At 41.7% G+C, this 19954-nt stretch overlaps 1 protein-coding gene across 6 annotated transcripts in view; it reads left to right on the forward strand.

The window, feature by feature from the left end:
- Positions 1-19954, forward strand: part of LOC138364602 (tripartite motif-containing protein 5-like) — a 203907-nt gene that overhangs the window by 57596 nt on the left and 126357 nt on the right. The gene's annotated exons all lie outside the window — the stretch shown is intronic.

Raw genomic sequence — 19954 nt, forward strand, 5'->3', positions numbered from 1 at the left:
TTTCCTTATTTTTTTAGGTTGTTTTGACGATTAGGGACCAGATTAGGGATTTTTTACTTATATATAGTATACCATAAATATATCCCCTAAATCATTACAATTATCCCTATATTTTGTTTTTTGTGGGGGGGAGGTATTTTTTCTTGACTTCATTTCAACACATATTGACCTACAACTTTCACATATTCGAGTACGAATGCCAAACAATGTTTATTAAAACATACAAGTAAATTCAAGACTTAAAACTGTCTTATTCATTGTCGATAACTTCAACTTCAATTATATCTATAACTAGAATTTCAACTTACTTCAGTATCCAAAAATCTAGTTTCTGATCAATTCTCACCATTTTTAAATATAGTGTGCACAGCTGTCTGTTCTACAATCCCTATAGAATTGATTTTTCATAAACTCTAAACGTTTGGAGTTAAAAAATTTTGTTGTCTAAATTTGCGCATATTTCAAATGCTATATTGACAATTTTTTTTTACAGTAAACTATACTGAAAACCTATATTCTAAATATATGAAAATGAAGATCATATGTTATTGTGAGAGCATAACAACACCAAATGAACAACTGGTGATATTTTATATTTTGCAGCCGATTTCAAATTTTGAAGTTTTCAATATTCAATTTTATAATTATTTTGTATTTTTCTTGCTTTTCAAGTTACACTTGTATCATTTAGACAAAGTTGGAGCATTTGCCTAGTATATTATGCAAAAAACATTTGAAAGAGTTTCAGCAAATTTTAAAAACCGAGTTCAATGTCTCGCTTCATATAAAGTTTTGTGCAGCTTAAGGGTTATGCCCATGCAGCCCTAGTACACTAATTACACCTAGCCATCACACCACAAACAGCAGATACACCACGAAGGTACAAATACAGAGCACCACTTGGTTTCCGAACTTTAGTTATCCGAAACTTCCAGTTTCCCGATTGGGGTTGGGGAGTCATGCTACCCGAACAAAGTTCGGGTAGGAAGGGGTCCACCAAGCGTCACGCCGGCTTGTGGTGGTGGGTGGGCGATGGTCCAGTTTGCCCACTGTGACTTCACAGATTCACGGCCTATTATTCCTATTATTTTGAATTGCCATAAGGCTGGAATGTTCGTTCTGTGCTTTTGTTTTACATATCTGCACAATCAAGAAACATCTGTGCACCATGTTGGCTCCAAATGCACCCATTGCGTCAGTGATGGCTGACTGGTGGGTGGATGGACGATGGAACTTAGGTGGGAGGCAGTATGAATGAGGGGGAGAAGGAGAATCAGTGAGAGAGGGGGGGAGAGAGATGCTAGGAGGGAGGGGGAGGTAGGGAGAGATGTTAGGAGATAGGGAGAGATGCTAAGAGGGAGGGGGAGGTAGGGAGAGATGCTAAGAGGGAGGGGGAGGTAGGGAGAGATGCTAGAAGGTAGGCAGGAAGGGATGGAAGTAGTGAGAATTAGGGAGGGAAAGGCAGGCTGGCAGGCACAGGCAGGCAGGCACAGGCAGGCAGGCAGGCAGGCAGGCAGGCTAGCTTGCAGGCAGGGAGTGAGTGGTAGTCACGAGGTTGAACCGCGTGACCTTGAGAGATGGGATGTAGGGGGCGGGTGGTTTGTTGGTGGTGGGGGTGAGACCGGCTCATTCCCGAAGATAAGCCTAACACACACTACCCGTTAGCATGATGGCAGGGGGGGAGGCAGGCAGGCAGGCTGGCTGGCAGGCTGGCTGGCAGGCTGGCAGGCTGGGAAAGAGGCAGGCTGGCAGGCAGGCTGGCTGGCAGGCTGGCTGGCAGGCTGGCAGGCTGGGAAAGAGGCAGGCTGGCAGGCTGGGAAGGAGGCAGGCAGGCAGGCAGGCTGGGAAGGAGGCAGGCTGGGAAGGAAGCAGGCTGGCAGGCAGGCTGGCTGGCAGGCTGGCAGGCTGGGAAGGAGGCAGGCTGGGAAGGAGGCAGGCTGGGAAGAAGGCAGGCTGGGAAGGAGGCAGGCTGGGAAGGAGGCAGGCTGGGAAGAAGGCAGGCTGGGAAGGAGGCAGGCTGGGAAGGAAGCAGGCTGGCAGGCTGGGAAGGAGGCAGGCTGGGAAGGAGGCAGGCTGGGAAGGAAGCAGGCTGGCAGGCTGGGAAGGAGGCAGGCTGGGAAGGAGGCAGGCAGGCAGGCAGGCTGGGAAGGAGGCAGGCAGGCAGGCAGGCTGGGAAGGAAGCAGGCTGGCAGGCTGGGAAGGAGGCAGGCTGGCAGGCTGGGAAGGAGGCAGGCTGGCAGGCTGGGAAGGAGGCAGGCTGGCAGGCTGGGAAGGAGGCAGGCTGGGAAGGAGGCAGGCTGGCAGGCTGGGAAGGAGGCAGGCTGGCAGGCTGGGAAGGAGGCAGGCTGGCAGGCTGGAAAGGAGGCAGGCTGGCAGGGTGGGAAGGAGGCAGGCAGGCAGGAAGCGATATATGGGTGTTGAAGTGAACTGTGAACCACGTGACCTTTGAGAGTGTGTGTGTGTGTGTGTGTATGGGTTTGGGGTGGGGGGTGGGGGTGGTGTGTCGGTGGTGGGGGGAGAGGGGGAGGTGTGTCGGTGGTGGGGGGAGAGGGGGAGGTGTGTCGGTGGTGGGGGGAGAGGGGGAGGTGTGTCGGTGGTGGGGGGAGAGGGGGAGGTGTGTCGGTGGTGGGGGGAGAGGGGGAGGTGTGTCAGTGGTGGGGGGAGAGGGGGAGGTGTGTCGGTGGTGGGGGGAGAGGGGGAGGTGTGTCGGTGGTGGGGGGAGAGGGGGAGGTGTGTTGGTGGTGGGGGAGGGACCGGCTGACTCCGTAAGCCTAACCACACTCCACAGACCTGTGACCCAGATTTGTTTCTTAAATGTACAGTACATCATCGTATATTTTAGGCAGGATGTGCCTGCAGGCTGGCAGGAAACATCCAGAGGATGTTTGCCAGACGTCTTAATAATCAGTTAGGAACAATTAAGGACTTTTATAAAGCGGATCAGGACTTCACTTATTGATGAGTACAAACAAAACACGGTCGCATTTACGCCATGAACCTGACGATTTTTTTCCCTAGAGTTTTTTCATAAATTTTTCGGAAAAATTTCTTTTTACATTTCTAGTTTATTTTTCCCCTCTATTTCTCGTATACGAACTTACATGTTAACCGACGGGTCTCGTCCCCAAGGGGTTCGGAAACCAAGTGGTGCGCTGTACAGTGGTACCTCGCATAACGAATTTAATCCATTCCAACGCCGCCGTCGTCTTGTGAAACCGGCGTCATGCAAAACAATTTTCCCCACCCAAAACAATGTAAATACAAATAATCCGTTCCACCCCCTAAAACAACAATATGACATTATACACTGGTAATATTATACTGTACATGTTAAATAAATGTTTGTTTGACTGTTTCCATGTGTATATTCACTTAACCTTATGAAGAGTCGTTGCTGGCTTGAGGGAGCCGATCGGGAGGGAGGGAGGAGAGGGCTTATGGGGAGGAGGGTGACACCACCTCTGGGTCAGGCGGGCTCGCTCTCTTTGGGAATTTAACCCCACTAGGACCGGGTTGTGGTTCAATATCACTAGCACGTCTCTTCCCACCCTGTCCACTGACCATATCGCGTGTCACTTGCTGTTGTCTTCGTTTGAGGATATCCCTAAATCGAGACAGCACATTGTCATTAAACAGGTTCACGCACCGTGTTGTCACCGCCTTATCAGGGTGATGCTTTTCCGCAAATGCTGTCACCTTTTCGAACATGCCCAGCACATCCCTGATCTCACTAGATGGGATAGCATCCTCGCAGACCTCCTCCTCCCCCGATGAGAGCTGTACCTCCTGTTGCACCAGCTCTTTCTGCAGTTCCAGGAGTTCCTCGGTGGTCAGTTCATCACTGTGCTCCTCCACCAACTCCTGCACATCAGCGGCATCCACCTCCAGACCCAGTGTGTGTCCAAGAGCGACAATATCATCCACTAAAAGAGCCTCCGGGTCATCCACAGGTGTGGATGCAGATGCAGGTGCAGGACCGAAACCTTTGAAGTCTCGCTTAGGGACACCCTCAGGCCACAGGTTTCGCCATGCAGAGTGTAGAGTTCTCCGTGACACCCCTTCCCAGGCCTTATCTATCAAACGCAAGGCCCCCATGATATTGAACTGCTCCTTCCAGAATTGTCTGAGGGTCAGCTCTGTGGTGTCAATCACATGAACACATCTCTCCAACAAGGCCTTCATATAGAGCTTCTTAAAGTTAGCAATGACCTGCTGATCCATGGGTTGGAGGAGTGGCGTGGTGTTTGGAGGAAGAAACTTGATGGTGATAAACTGATTTTCAGGGAACAGATCATCTTGCAGTTGGCGAGGATGCGCAGGTGCATTATCGAGCACAAGCAAGGCCTTGAGTGGTAACTGCTTGTCGACGAGATAATTTCTCACTGTGGGGCCGAAAACGTCATTTACCCACTCACTAAAGAAGATCTGCGTGACCCAGGACCTCTTGTTCGACCTCCACATCACATTCAGCCGTGTCTTGTGAACCTTAAACGCCTTGAACACACGTGGATTTTCTGAGTGATAGACGAGCAGCGGCTTGACCTTGCAATCGCCACTTGCATTGGCGCAGAGCACGAGAGTAAGGCGATGCTTCATCGGTTTGTGGCCAGGCAATGATTGTTCCTCTTGCGTGATGTAGGTCCTCTTCGTCAGTTTTTTCCAAAAAAAGGCCGGTCTCGTCACAATTGAAAACTTGTTGTGGCAGAAACTGCTCCTGATCAACAAATTTCTGGAACTCTGGCACAAAAGCCTCAGCAGCACCTTTATCAGAGCTGGCAGCCTCCCCATGTCGCACAACACTGTGTATACCACTCCTTTTCTTAAAGTTCTCAAACCAGCCACGGCTTTCCCTAAATACCTCCTCATCTTCAGACGACGCACCTGGTATCTTCTTGACAAGGTCCACATACAGCATCCTAGCCTTAGCGCAAACGATAGCTTCAGAGACACAATCGCTATGCAATTGTTATTCATTCATCCACACCAGCAGTAGCCGTTCCACATCTTCCAGGAGTTTTGGACGTTTGCTGGTGAGCTTGCTAACTCCTTTGGCCACGTCAAGCGTCTTATATTTATCCTTGCCCTTCAGCATGGTGGATATTGTTGAGGGAGCCCTGCCATACTCCCTGGCAAGATCAACCACACGAATACCACGCTCGTGCTTTGCTATGATCTCTTTCTTCACTTCCACAGTGATTACCTCTTTCTTCCCCTTGCAAACTCCTGCTTTCGCAGGCTGCTTCTTGGACGACATCGTGCGTTCAGAATTGTAGTCACAAAACCACAAAAAAAAAAAACACGAATATCAGAATTGTGTGCGGAGCGATACAGACGGATACTGGTCGTGTGAGACACCAATACAACACTGTCGACAGTGGTGGCGTGACCCCACCATGTGGTGTTGACGTTACACAAACGAGCGTTCGTCATATGGGACGATTTCTCGCCGATCGGGCCAGTCGTTACCCAAAATATTCGTCTTGTGGGGCGATCGTTATGCAAGGTACCACTGTACTGCCAAAGAATGAGGTCAGAGTCGATGACCACCCAGGAGAGCATCAGCCAACGAACTGGGGTCATGAGCTCCCCCTTCCCACTCCTGAGGAGGGGAGGGCTGCGTGGACAAGCAGCACGACGGTGGTGTATGACAATTGCTTGTTTCTATAGATAGGGGGAGTTCTGCCTCACTGTTTGGGCTTCGGTTGCAATTTTTCTTACCATGTGGGGTTTGTTTTGTTATGCCTACCTTTCTGGGTGCTAACTCTGGTCGATGGCAGACATGGAATGCCCCCAAATACATGGGGGTTTCCATAGGCCATTGCTCCCTTTGCCTTTCTGAGGGGGCCCGGTTCTGGCTCATGGTCGTCGGTAGGATGAACTCCAATTGTCTGATGACTCCGGACTAATATGCACATATCAGTCCGATAGCTCCAGGGAGCCGGATGACTATACACAGAAAAAAATATTACAGTATTTTATTCACCGATACAAATTATATTATATTAACATAATTTCTTTATATTAATTATTCTAGAACAGAGTTAATATTTCTGGCAAACTTATCCCAGAGCAGAGCTAACATTTCTGACAGGGTTAAACATATTCCAAAGCTGGGCTAACATTTCTGACATACAGTGACACCTCGGCTTACAAATGCCCCTATTTACAAACTTTTCAGGTTAAGAGCCCAATTTCTTCAGAAAATTCAAATCGGGTTACGAGCTTTGCCTCGGGAAACGAGTTTGTTGATACGTGTATGGCCAATCACATATATGCACAGTGGCACAGCGATTGTGCCTCGGTTTACCAGTGGCTCCCGCCTAGTGACAATCCCGCCCGAATTCTTTGTAAAGAATTTCAGTGTTTTTTTATTTTTGGGTATTTGAACATAAAAGTATTATATATCTTCCCATGGGTCCCAAGAAAGTCAGTGGTAGGGTTCAACCTAAGAAAATAGTTGTGAGTAGAGGCAGTAGAGGATGTCCCTTCCTCATTAAGAAAGTGTGTGAAGTATGGGAAGAACTGCAAAGTTTTGTTAAAAAAACTCACCCAGATAAAGCTGTAGCAGGCCGTTGCATTGACCTTTTAACCAGTGAACTGCACAACGCGCCTGCATGCGCTCAACGGGGGGGGGGGGGAGAAGATGATGGGTTCACATCATCTTCCTCAGGGCTCTTGTAAACAGACGCCATTAAAAAAAAATTGTGGGCAACATTCCTGGTTGTGAGAGCCTCAGTACTGAGTGAGCAACCAAGGCTGGCACATGCAGCATGAGCTCACAGCACTGCTGTTCAGCTTGTGACCACAGCATTGCCTAATAATATCAAAATATATATGTGACTGGTATTATTTAGCCATGATAGTATTACAGAAGAGCCTGAGTGTAATAATGACTGTGTACAATGATCAAATCAGTGAATCAATGCTGTTCACGATGTTCACAGCGCTAACCACAGCACCACAGCATTATTTCGTCCATCTAGGAATCTTCAAACGACTTCTTATGTTCCTTTACAAAATAAACTTGTGGTCAATTATTCATTTACAGGATTTAGTGTCTAGCATTGTGATAATAGCAAGATTGTGGTGATAATTAGCGTTGTGCTTAGTAGTGTGGGAGGAGGAATTTTGGTGAGGGAGGAAGGGAATAGAGGTAGCCTCACTGTGTGGCAGCCACTCTTGTTTTGCTCACCATACTAGCTTAGTGGTGCGCTATGAACACATATGTACATGGGTATATACAATGTGTGCATATAGTGTAATAACAGCAACAGGAGTATGTTGGGAGGAGCCATTTTGGTGAGGGAGTTGGCATTGTACTCATAGCGTCGTCGTCTGCTGTGTGACAATTGTCATGTAGTGTATGGCGACCACTGTGCTGTTTCGACACAATACCAGCTTAGTTGTATAGTTATGGTGAACAAAACATGTAGATAGGTATACATAACATGTGTAAATAGTGTAATAAAAAGAATAACAGTATGGTGGAAGGAGGAATGATGGTGAGTGTGATGTTGGAGGAGTGAGGGAGGACTGGCTGGGTGTGGCAGCTCACACTCTCGGAGTTCTGAGTGTGTTGATGGTGAGTGAATATAGTGTGTGACAGTGTACAGTGTGTAAATATAAATAAATGAACATGAAACATTGGATATATGAGCAATATATGTGAACACATGTGTGATGCATGTAACAGTGTCTTGGGATAGTATGGATGTTCTACTACCATAAAATTGTGTACGTGTTAATTATACATAGGATTGGCAAGAAAAAACAAAACAAATGTATTTGGAACTGTGCAAAAAATGAACAAAAATATATTAGTGGCAACTGGCGCATCTTGAACCTGGCGGGTGACCCCCAATTGATGATGTTACAGGCCATTTTGAGGATCCCATTGAGGCCAAAGTAAATACAATTTTGAGTTTATTTTTACATTTCTGTAATCAGGGAAGGGTTTTTAACAGATTAAAAATAAATAAAAAATTCACGAGCATTTATTTCCTACGCACGGTGCCATATTTGGAGGCTGAACAGCCCAGTGCTTAAATGACAATGTGATGTCTTACTACAGACAAGTGTTAAAATGTAGAGAAAAACAAGTGTATTTAGACAGATTCTTAGTAAGACAAGCAAGCTGTGAAGCAAGCAAGCTAGGACCAAAAGCAGGTCCTAGTAGAATGCAAGCAAAACGTGCCAGAGAGTGTACCCCAGAGAAGTCGACAAGAGTTATCAGTATAGGTAATAACTTGTACATTAGTACTGAAGATTTTGGTGAATTAGGTATAAAATTTACTTTGAAGTAAATTTTTTGGGGGAGTCTGGAACGGATTAATTCAATTTCCATTATTTCTTACGGGGAAAATTTGTTTCAGTTTACTAATATTCGGCTTACGAGCCGTCTCTGGGAATGGATTAAATTCGTAAGCTGAGGTACCACTGTACTAACATATCCCAGAGGAGGGCTAATATTTATGACAAGATTAAAATATCCCAGAAGCAGGCTACCATTTCTGATAAATTAACATATCCCAAAGCTGGATTAATATGTTTAACAAACTAACATATACCTGAGTTGGGTTAACATTCAAACAAACATCCCAGAGCTGGGTTAATATTATGACAAACATCCCAGAGCTGGGTTAATATTCTGACAAACATCCCAGAGCTGGGTTAATATTATGACAAACATCCCAGAGCTGGGTTAATAACCTGACAAACATCCCAGAGCTGGGTTAATATTCTGACAAACATCACAGGGCTGGGTTAATATTCTGACAAACATCCCAGAGCTGGGTTAATATTCTGACAAACATCACAGGGCTGGGTTAATATTCTGACAAACATCACAGGGCTGGGTTAATATTCTGACAAACATCCTAGAGCTGGGTTAATATTCTGACAAACATCCCAGAGCTGGATTAATAACCTGACAAACATCCCAGAGCACAACAGTTCAGTATTGAACATACAAACTTATGAACAGAGAAGAATGACAAAGACAATCCTGGGAATTAGGAACCTCGCTGATGAAGACATTAAAAACTTTCTTTGAGTTCTTTACAAAGGTTAAGAATACGAAGGGACAAGACTCAGGTATACAAAGGTTACAAGTAAGGGGAGACAAGACTCAGGTACACAAAGGTTACAAATAAAGGGAGACAAGACTCAGGTACACAAAGGTTACGAGTAAGAGGAGACAAGACTCAGGTACTCAAAGGTTACGAGTAAGGGGAGACAAGACTCAGGTACACAAAGGTTACGAGTAAGGGGAGACAAGACTCAGGTACACAAAGGTTACGAGTAAGGGGAGACAAGACTCAGGTACACAGGTTACGAGTAAGAGGAGACAAGACTCAGGTACACAAAGGTTACGAGTAAAGGGAGACAAGACTCAGGTACAAAAAGGTTACGAGTAAGGGGAGACAAGACTCAGGTACACAAAAGTTACAAATAAAGGGAGACAAGACTCAGGTACACAAAGGTTACGAGTAAAGGGAGACAAGACTCAGGTATACAAAGGTTACGAGTAAGGGGAGACAAGACTCGGGTACACAAAGGTTACGAGTAAGGGTAGACAAGACTCAGGTACACAAAGGTTACGAATAAAGGGAGACAAGACTCAGGTATATTAATACACTCACCAACACAGGTTTTGGTTTTTCTCTCCATTTTCCTCCATTTCTCATTTACGAACGTACATGATAACTGACGGGTCTCGTCCTCAAGGGGTTCAGAAACCAAGTGGTGCGCTATATAAGTATCTACATGTTTTATTCACCATAACTGTACAACTAAGCTGGTATGGTGCCCAAAGAGCATAGTGTCCACCCTACATAGCATGACAAGTCATGCAGATGATGCCTCTCCCTCACCAAAATGACTCCTCCCATCATACTCCTTTAGTTGTTATTACACTAATACACACATTATATATAAGTATCTACATTTGTCTTCACCACAGAGAACCACTGAGCTGGTATGGTGAGTGCAGACTGTTATAAATATATATGTGTGGGGCTTCTATGGGTACTGGTACTAAGGGGGCGTCTGGTTATTATAATGAAAGTTGTTCAATGTCAACCAATATTATTTTTCTAGTTGTATATGAAAAGTGCTTAAATTGTCCCAAGTTTCAGTACTGCAGCGTAAATAGAAAGGGAGTTTTTTTTTTTTTTTTTTTTTTTTAACGTTTTTTACACATTTTCAAGTTCACACTTCAGAACACACGTTTCAGATAAAATTATTCTGTGACACTTTTCTGACACATTAGCATATAATAAAGGATTTGGGGATTTAGAATTTCCAAAACATCTTTAGTTTTCCTAATACAAATGTTCAAAGTTCCCCAAATTTTTTTTGCAAATATGGCATGTTTATTGCTATTATAAAATCAATAAATGAACTTAGAGAAAAATGAAAGCCCCCCAATGTAGAGACATGCCCTCCACATATACTGTGTAAGTTTCATGTAAATTGAATAAAAAAAGAATGAGTTTTGTAAACGTTTGTGTCAATTGAAAAAAAAACAGAAATGAATAAAGTCTAAGGTTCTAAAATCTGTGGCTGGGGTTGACATCAACCAATTTTCTCCAAAATTGGCATCCTTACAGATAGGCTTACGTACAGTCAGGTGTGTAAGTTTGATGCAAATCGCCCCCAAAAAAAATGAAAAAAAAAATATTTAAAAAAAAAAAAGAAAAAATTTTTTTTTTTTTTTTTCCTTAAAACTTTTTTCCAATTAAACTAATAATAATATTTGTTTAATATATGCTATTGTGATAGCAAAGAGTTGTAGTTATGATTTCAGTTGACACTTTTGATTGATAATCGATTTTGACCATTTTTGCATAATTTTCACAACTACTTCAATATTTTTTTTCTCCCTTCCTATTTATGCTACAATGCTGAAACTTGGACCAGATGAAACACTTTTCATATAGAACTTGTCAAAAAAGTTTGATTGAAATCGAATGAGTTTTCATTTTTGCATTTTTGGACCCAGATGCCAACCAGACGCCCCCTTAAGGGGTAAAGGTAGTTAGAAGACAAGAGTATCAAATATGGGAGAGCTAAAAGGCCCGGCCCCCAAAATAAACTATCCACAGTAGTAGTAACTTGCTACTAGACCATATATGTTAGTCTAAGGGTTGATCAATGCGCTCCCACATAGGAAGAAGGGATACTCTGTAATTCATGTACTTATTTATTAACCCCTTAACAACCCCCCCATATACACTCACACCAATAACAATAATAATAATAACTTTACCACACTATCTTACGTTAAAAGCCTTGGTCCACTTAGGCAGGATACAAGGTTTACACTAATAACAAGCTAGGGTAAAGTACTACTGGATAAGCACTGAAGCTGGATGCCGCTTAGGGTAGGGAAACCACGTGGGACCCTAATACAAAACACAACACTTAGGGGTACCCAAAACACTGGCAAATACTACCCCCAGGTCTCACCAATCGTTACTACCAGAGTAGGTACACTTAATAATGCCCCGTACTTAACTTAAGGGTACAGGAACTTCAGGTAAGGGAAATAAGTAAGAGGAGAAGGGAGAAGAGTAGGGGTGCAGCCACAGAGTAGGTCTCGTCCGCACGAACACCAACCAGAGAAGAGAGAGCTCCTAGCGACCAGCTGGCCTCCCTCATGTCGTGGTGCCGGAAGGAGCCTAATTGATCGTGCAGCTAAGCACATTAAAGATCTTCCCCTATGCAATGTATTGTTACTTTACAAATGATTAGAAAGTATTAGTAAGCAAAGTTGGTGCCTATGTTATTATTTAATAATCAACCCCCAGCTCAGTCTTTAAATGCTCTTTGAGAAACAACAATAGTCTTACGTCTGGCAGGGAAGATACAAACAATTGCCGCTAGTGATGCACCCAACTGTACTACCAGAAAGTTTAATAGCTCAATTTTGACCTCTGGTTTCCACTGGAGAACCCAGGGTCGTAACACAGACAATAACAGGTGGCCACACAGTTAGCAAACAACGTTATCTTCCTCCCTCAGCATTACTCCTCCCACAATACTACGCACAGAGCTAATTATCACAACAATCCTGCTATTATCAGAATCCTGGTCATTTTTTATCAGTCAGGGGTCTTCTGTAATACTATCATTGCTAAATAATACCAGTTACATGTATATTTTTACATTTTTAGGCGATGCTGTAGTTACAAGCTGAACAGCAATGGTGTTAGCTCATGCTGCATGCGCCAGCCTTGGTTGCTCAGTCAGTACTGAGGCTCTCACACCTTGGAATGTTGCACACAATTTTTCTTTTATATGGAGTCTGTTTACAAGAGCCCCGAGGAAGCAGATATAAACCCCGTGTAGCCGCGGGACTTTTAAATCTTGCGCGCGATAATCCAACACATCAATAGCTGTGGTGTGCAATTCTGCGATAGTTACTCACCACAGCTATTGTTGTGTTGCGCAGTTTAAGAGTTAATATGCAATACAGCATGTGAAGTTAAGTAGGTAGTAATGAATTCATAAGTGTTTCATGTTCTCAAGACAACAGGAATCAACAAAAACTCCATTATTTGCTCATCATCAGTTCTGCTGATCTGCCTGAAGAACAAGAAGGTGAGAACTGCTCCAGTGTAGTGCATGAACTGATTAGAACAGAAACAAACTTTAATGATAATATTATATCTATCAGAATAGATAAAGAACAATCACCATATCATCAGACAGATGCTCACTAAGCTAGCTTATCCCAATGATAAGTAAGACCTCATTCAATTAACTGCAAATATAAAACCAGCCCTTATATTAACCCTTAAATGGGGCAATACATACATATACGATGGGAGTAACTGTCGCAGAATGGCGCACATCGTACATTTACGATTGAGGGTCTAGCACATGATTTTAAATGCCCTGCGAGGGATAGGGGCAATTATAGTCCAGCCAGGATCGATAGTAAACAGACTCCATCTTGGAAAAAAATTGTGGATAACATTCCTGTGAGAGCCTCAGTAATGAGTGAGCAACCAAAGCTGGTGCATGCAGCATAAGCTAACAGCACCGCTGTTTGGCTTATGAACACACCATCACTTAAATATGTAACAATATCAGGCAATGCAATGGTATATAGCAATGGTTCACACATTTTATTTTATAAATATATCACAATACACACTATTGAATAATATTACTGCAAAAAATTAAGAAAAAATAAACCAAAAACATTGAAATATATAGGTAATAATATATTTGTGGCAACTCCCGCCTGACAGCTCAGGTGGAGCAGACCTCCTCCAATGCTTGCTCTGTCAACGCCTCTTTTTTGCCAGACTTCCTTGCCCTATTGCGACCAAAATATGCCATCTACAATTTTTTTTTTTATGTGTCTTGTGCTCAGGGAACAAAAGTTAACACTTTTATCAGACAAAAATATTTTGGATTTTTTTTCTTGCGCCTGGCGGTGTTGAAGGCATTAACCACTGTGATGCGCCGAGTTTATTGTGAAATTCCCCCCGTGCACATAAAATAAAGTGTTCCCCCAAAATCCTTTTTTCTTCGTAAAATGATAAATTCCCTTCCCTGAACATGTCTATGTAAAAATAAATACCAAATTCCATTCACTTTGGCTGTGGGGACGTGGACAAGGTGTGCTGTGACGTCATCAGGGCCTGGTCGCCCGTGCGTGACACGCCCAGACACGGTCGCACAGGCCATTCAAGTACAGGGTGTTGCCACAAATATATTTTCAATTATTTGTTCAATGTTTTTCCAATGCTGTTTTATTTTTTTTAATGTATATGATGCATATTTGTGTCCTTTACAATATGTATACAGTAGAACGTTCATAATGTTCCATAGAACTGTGATACACGTGTCAGTAATGTGTCCACAATAAATGTTTATTGTCGCAATATTACTTGTTAAAAATTCACTAAAATTGCAATATGTACAGTTTCACACACTATTTACACAGTAACACACTGTATTACACACTCAACTTGCTTCTGAACTTGCTTCTGAAGTACTGAGTAATTACACTTAGGTAATTACTCAGTACTTCAGAAGCAAGTCCGATAATCAACGAAGTGGTCCATGATACACAGCGAGACTTCGTTCTCGTTGCACCAGGTACAGATAGATTTTCGCTTCATGTTTCTTCATTCTGTGTGCTTGCAAATAACACATTCATGTACACTCTTAGCTTTAGTACCTGTAGGTGGTATGTAGTCAAGCTTGTAAAGCGTAAGGTAGTCTTGAAAAGATTATAGGAAAAAATCAATTTGTAAGATGGTCTTGAAAAGATGGCTTTGTAAGTTCCCACATAGGAAGAGATTCAGCCAGCCTTGAAGAGTGTCCGTCAGTCTGAAAGAGATTCAGCCAGTCTCAAAGAGTGTCCATCAGGCAGGAAGAGATTCAGCTATTCTTGAAAATATCTATGGAAAACACCACCATGGAAACTGCTAACTGTTCATCTATGCTACTTGTATCAGATGCATCATCACTGAACGCAGAAAACGATTCATCTATATAAATTGGAGATAGCACAGGTGAGCAAGGATGGCGCTCTGAGCTACAACGGGATACGCTCGCTGTATTGTCCTCATAGGTGCTGTATCACTTGCATTCAACCTTTGTGGTAGGTCCTTATTGCGCCTAGCTTCACCGATATTATGACCCTTATGTTCTTCAAATAAGGTTTGAATTTCACCAACAGAGCGTGATCTTTCAACACCGAGTCAGACAGGTGTTTGGGAGCCAGAGGTGCGTGCGCCACCCATGGTTGCACACTTTATTTTTATTTATTTATTTTATTTTATTTATATATATACAAGAAGGTACATTGGGTTTGTGAGAATACATTGGATAGTACAGTAATTGCATTCTTGTAAAGCCACTAGTATGCGCAGCGTTTCGGGCAGGTCCTTAATCTAGCAGATAATTTTAAGTAGGTAATTTCAATCAGAATTGATAAATGAAAGATACATTACAAGAGAAAAATGAGATGAGAGAGATAAGTAAGTATATTAAAGCACATTGTTATATTAAAGCTCTGATTGATTACATTGACAGCTTGATTAGTAATTTAAACAGGATTAATAGACACCATACAGCAGATTGACAGCACATATAAGACAGCAATGATCACAATGGTAAAGATGTTCAGAATGGGTACATAAAGATTGGGAGACTGGGTAGCAAAAGATACAGATAAACAAGATTTATAAACACCATACAACAGATTGGCAGCACATATAAGAAAACAGCAATGATCTCAATGGTAAAGAAGTTCAAATTGGGAACAAAAAGGTTGGGAGATTGGGTAGCAATTGATACAGTGCAATTTTAAGGCAAAAAGAGAAAAACTATGAAGATGAAATTAGGTACTTTTTAGTATTGATTTTGAGTGATGTAAAAGTTGGACAACTTTTCAATTCAGTAGGGAGTGAGTTCCATAAACTGGGTCCCTTTATTTGCATAGAGTGTTTACACAAATTAAATTTAACTCTGGGGATATCGAAGAGATATTTATTTCTGGTGTGGTGATAATGGGTCCTATTACATCTGTCCAGGAAGAGTTTCAGACAAGGATTTGCATTTAAGAACAGGGTTTTGTAAATGTAGTTGACACAAGAGAATTTGTGGAGTGAGATTATGTTTAGCATGTTTAGGGAGTTAAACAAGGGGGCTGTGTGTTGTCTGAAAGCAGAATTTGATATTATTCTGATAGCAGATTTTTGCTGTGTGATGATGGACTTGAGGTGGTTTGCAGTGGTTGAACCCCATGCACAGATACCATAGTTGAGATAGGGATAGATTAGTGCATAATATAGAGAGATGAGAGCAGAGTTAGGAACATAATATCTGATTTTGTAGAGTATACCAACTGTTTTAGAGACTTAGTTATGTGTTGTATGTGGGTACTGAAGTTGAGTCTCTTGTCTAGGAATGTGCCAAGAAACTTTCCATCATTTTTATTGCTAATGTTTACATTGTCAATCTGAAGCTGAATTGCATTTGTAGATTTGCTTCCAAATAGGATGTAGTAGGTCTTTTCTATGTTAAGTGTTAGTTTGTTGGTTGACATCCATAAGTGGACTTTTTTTAGTTCATTATTAACAACATCATTTAGTGTATGTGGGTTGGGGTTGGAGTAAATGAGGGTAGTATCATCAGCAAACAAAATAGGTTTCAGAATGTTAGAGACATTAGGCAGATCAATAATGTATATAAGAAATAGTAGGGGTCCCAAGATGCTGCCCTGAGGCACTCCAACGGTTATTGGTAGAATGGGAGAGATTATATTATTGATGGCTACACATTGGTGTCTATCACTAAGATAGGATTGGATATAGTCCCGTGCATGGCCTCGGATTCCATAATGATGGAGTTTACATAAGAGGTAATCGTGATTAACAGTATCAAAGGCCTTTCTCAGGTCAATGAAGAGTCCAATTGGAAACTCATTTTTGTCAAGGGCAGAGTAAATTATATCAAGGAGACTAATAATTGCATCGTTGGTACTCTTTTGAGAGCGGAAGCCAAACTGACAGGGGCTAAGAATGTAGAATTTTACGAGATAGGAGTAGAGCTGTTTGTAGATAATTTTTTCAAATATTTTTGATAGTATGGGTAGGTTCGATATTGGTCTGTAGTTGTTTATGTCTGACGGATTACCTCCTTTATGAACTGGCGTTACTCTTGCGTTTTTAAGGATATCAGGGAAGGTATGACTCTCAAGGGATTTGTTGAACAGCAGAGCTATAGGTGGTGCAAGGGCATGGGAGGCGCTCTTGTATACAATGGATGGGATTTCACTGATGTTCCCAGCTTTGGTTTTTAGTGAGTGTATGATGGACACAACATCTGACGGGCTGACTGGTGAGAGGAGAAGAGAGTTTGGATAGCTGCCTGAGAGATATGTGTTGATATGTGTCTGAGTCTGTGGGATTTTACTTGCAAGGTTAGCAGCAATCGATGAAAAGAAGCTATTAAATTCATTCGCCATTTCTAAGTCAGATGACAGTGTAAGGCCATCCTTAGAGAGTGTTATCTGGTTGTGGGAGTGTTGTTTAGTTCCCAGGATGTTAGAGATGGTATTCCATGTGCTTTTCATGTTGCCTTTTGCTGCTTTGAATCTAGTCTCATAATATGAAAGTTTTGCTTTTCTTATGATACTGGTAAGCACTGATGAGTACCTTTTAAATACTTCCATTGAAATTAGGCCACTCCTAAATTTCTTTTCGTTTTCATGTTTTTTGTTGATTGATTTAATTATGCCACTTGTGAGCCACGGGTTATTTTTTCTTTTATCAGTTACTTGTTTGGTAAGGAGGGGACAGTGAGTGTTGTAGAGGCTTAGAGTTTTGGAGAGAAAAAGGTTAGTTGATGAGTTTATATCCTGTGAATTATTAAATTCAGATTCCCAGTTAATATTGTGAAGTGCATTAGAGAGATTGCCTAAAGCTGATTCACTATGTAGCCTGAATGAAAGTTTTTTGGTTTCTGGTGGTGATGTGTCAATGTTTGCTATGAGGAAAGTAGGATAGTGGTCAGTTGTTCTGTCATAAATTACCCCAGATGTAAGGGGAGCTGTTATATTAGTTCATAGGTGATCCAGGGTAGTGGCAGATGTTTGAGTGACTCGGGTGGGCTTGGTGATTGTGGGGATTAGCATACAGGAGTGCATGCTGTTACGGAAATAGTCAACTTGAGGGTTGTTTTGAAGACCCAGGTCAATATTGAAATCACCTCCCAGAATAATGTGATTTTTGTTGAGATTGTTATTTATGATAAGATTCCTTACATTGTCAGAGAATAAAGCTATGTTGGTATTAGGAAATCTATAGATGGCACCGATTATCAGGGAGGATTTAAGGGATTTACTGGAGAACTTGGCAAAGGTATATTCACAATAGTCGTCTCTATCACTAATGACACTATTGCAAATGAAGGTATCTTTGTAATATATTGCTGTACCGCCACCTTTTTTGTTAGGCCTGCAGTTATGAATGGCTTTATAACCAGCTAAATTGTAGAGTTGGGTATAGTCATTACTTAGCCAAGTTTCTGTTAAAATGATGAACGATAATTTAGTACCTAGTGCTGTAAGTAGTGCATTTATATCATCAAAATGTTTACCAAGTGACCTAACATTTTGATTGTAAACTGATAAGCAGGTGCTATTTAGGAGTTTGTTTTTTGCAAGATTTGCTGTGTAATACCTGCAATAATGATGATCAATGTGCTGATTAGTGTGGATATGGGACAGAAGATTTCGATCAGGATCAATATCAGTAAGCATATAGATAAGAATGTCACGATACAATAAGATAAGCAATTACAGGAACAGATGAAAACTAAATCTGCTGTAAAATAGAAAGTAATTAAAGCAAAACACAACAATATAATAATATAACAATACAATAAGAGCTTACAAAGTATTGAGTCTGCTAAAATTAGAGAATAATTATGGCAAAACACAACAATAAATGCGAGTAAACAAAAGAATTGAAACAATTAGAGGTAGAATTAAGGTCACTAGATAGCCATGGAGGATACACAAGTTTGGTGGAGAGAACAAAAAATCAATAGAGACTGTCAAGATGAATATATAAAAAAATTTGACAAATGATAATTGTAAAGTAAAATAATCTTAAAGATAATAAATTTTATTTAGCTTAGTTTTAACCTATAATTAGTATGAACTTAATTAAAAGAACAAAAATGAGATCAATAATTGATTTCAATAAATGACAGATCAATACAAATAAATTTAAAATATAAATGGAATAGGGTAAGATTAGATTGAAGAGTAAAATTTTACAATGAAACTGAGGTAGATGCTTGCATAAGTGCATGGAGATTTGATGGATTATTTAGGAAATTATATGAATGAGAGAACATTAGGTAAATGGTAAGGCAGAGACAGCACCTTAGACAAAGTTAGATTAAGTTAGGTTAGGCTCAGGCACTGAAAGAGTTATTTTAAGTACTGGCATTGGTCGGGTTCAGGTTTTCAGATATACCACAATCACTTAAGAAGGCCAGGAGTTGTTGGTCACATTTTATTTCTTATATTTTCCTGTACTTTCCTTCTTCGCAAAAATCGTACCATTCCTAGTGTAGCACTGCTTGATAAGACCAGGGTTTTGTTTGCGAATTTGACGCAGCCTGAAGAAGAGGGATCCACGCTGCTTTGTAAGACACTCATTTATATTGAGGTTGGTTTTTTGCTTAGCAGCTGATTGTATGAGGTCAAACTTCGCAGAGGGATTTGCAAGTTTGATGAGCATTCTCCTACTGTTACGGGGATTGTTTTTATCTATCCTAATAGCCGATTTGATTTGAACATTGACACTGATCATTGAATTAATTAGGGTGTGGGCTATGTTACAGCAATTCTCACCTTGTTGTTCATCAGGTAGATCAGTAGAGCTAATTATCTGGGAGTCATGAAGTTGTTGTTGCTCTTGGTCATCTTCGGAAGCCGCCTGGTGAATCTGAAGGAGATTGATCTGTTTTTCCAGCTTTTGAAGGAGGTCACTTTGAGCTGAGAGGGTTTCTTCGGCCTGAATCTTATGTATTTGATCCATTGCACCATTTGCAACAGTTTGTAAGTTGAGAATTTCTTGGTTGTTGTTCGTCGACGATTCAAGGAGGCGGTCTATGGTATGTTGTTGTCGGGTGACTGTGGCTTGGAGGGCCGAAATAGCTTCAGATTGCATTTTCACAAGGTTGTGCAGTTTCTGAAGCCATGGATTACTTCTGAGAGGTTTAAAGTTTAGACAGGGAGCCATAGATTGAATGAATTCTACAGCTAGAGATTCGAGGTGAGTTGAAGGGGGGGAGTGAGGAGGGGGAGCGGATGTTGGAAATTTCCAACACCGAATACAACACTGTTGTATTCTCATTAATTATTACTAATTCTACTAATCATTGTAGTAAGTAAAATTAACCCAACGTAGAA

Source organism: Procambarus clarkii, chromosome 14 (genome assembly GCF_040958095.1).
Source record: "Procambarus clarkii isolate CNS0578487 chromosome 14, FALCON_Pclarkii_2.0, whole genome shotgun sequence".
Lineage (NCBI taxonomy): Eukaryota > Metazoa > Arthropoda > Malacostraca > Decapoda > Cambaridae > Procambarus > Procambarus clarkii.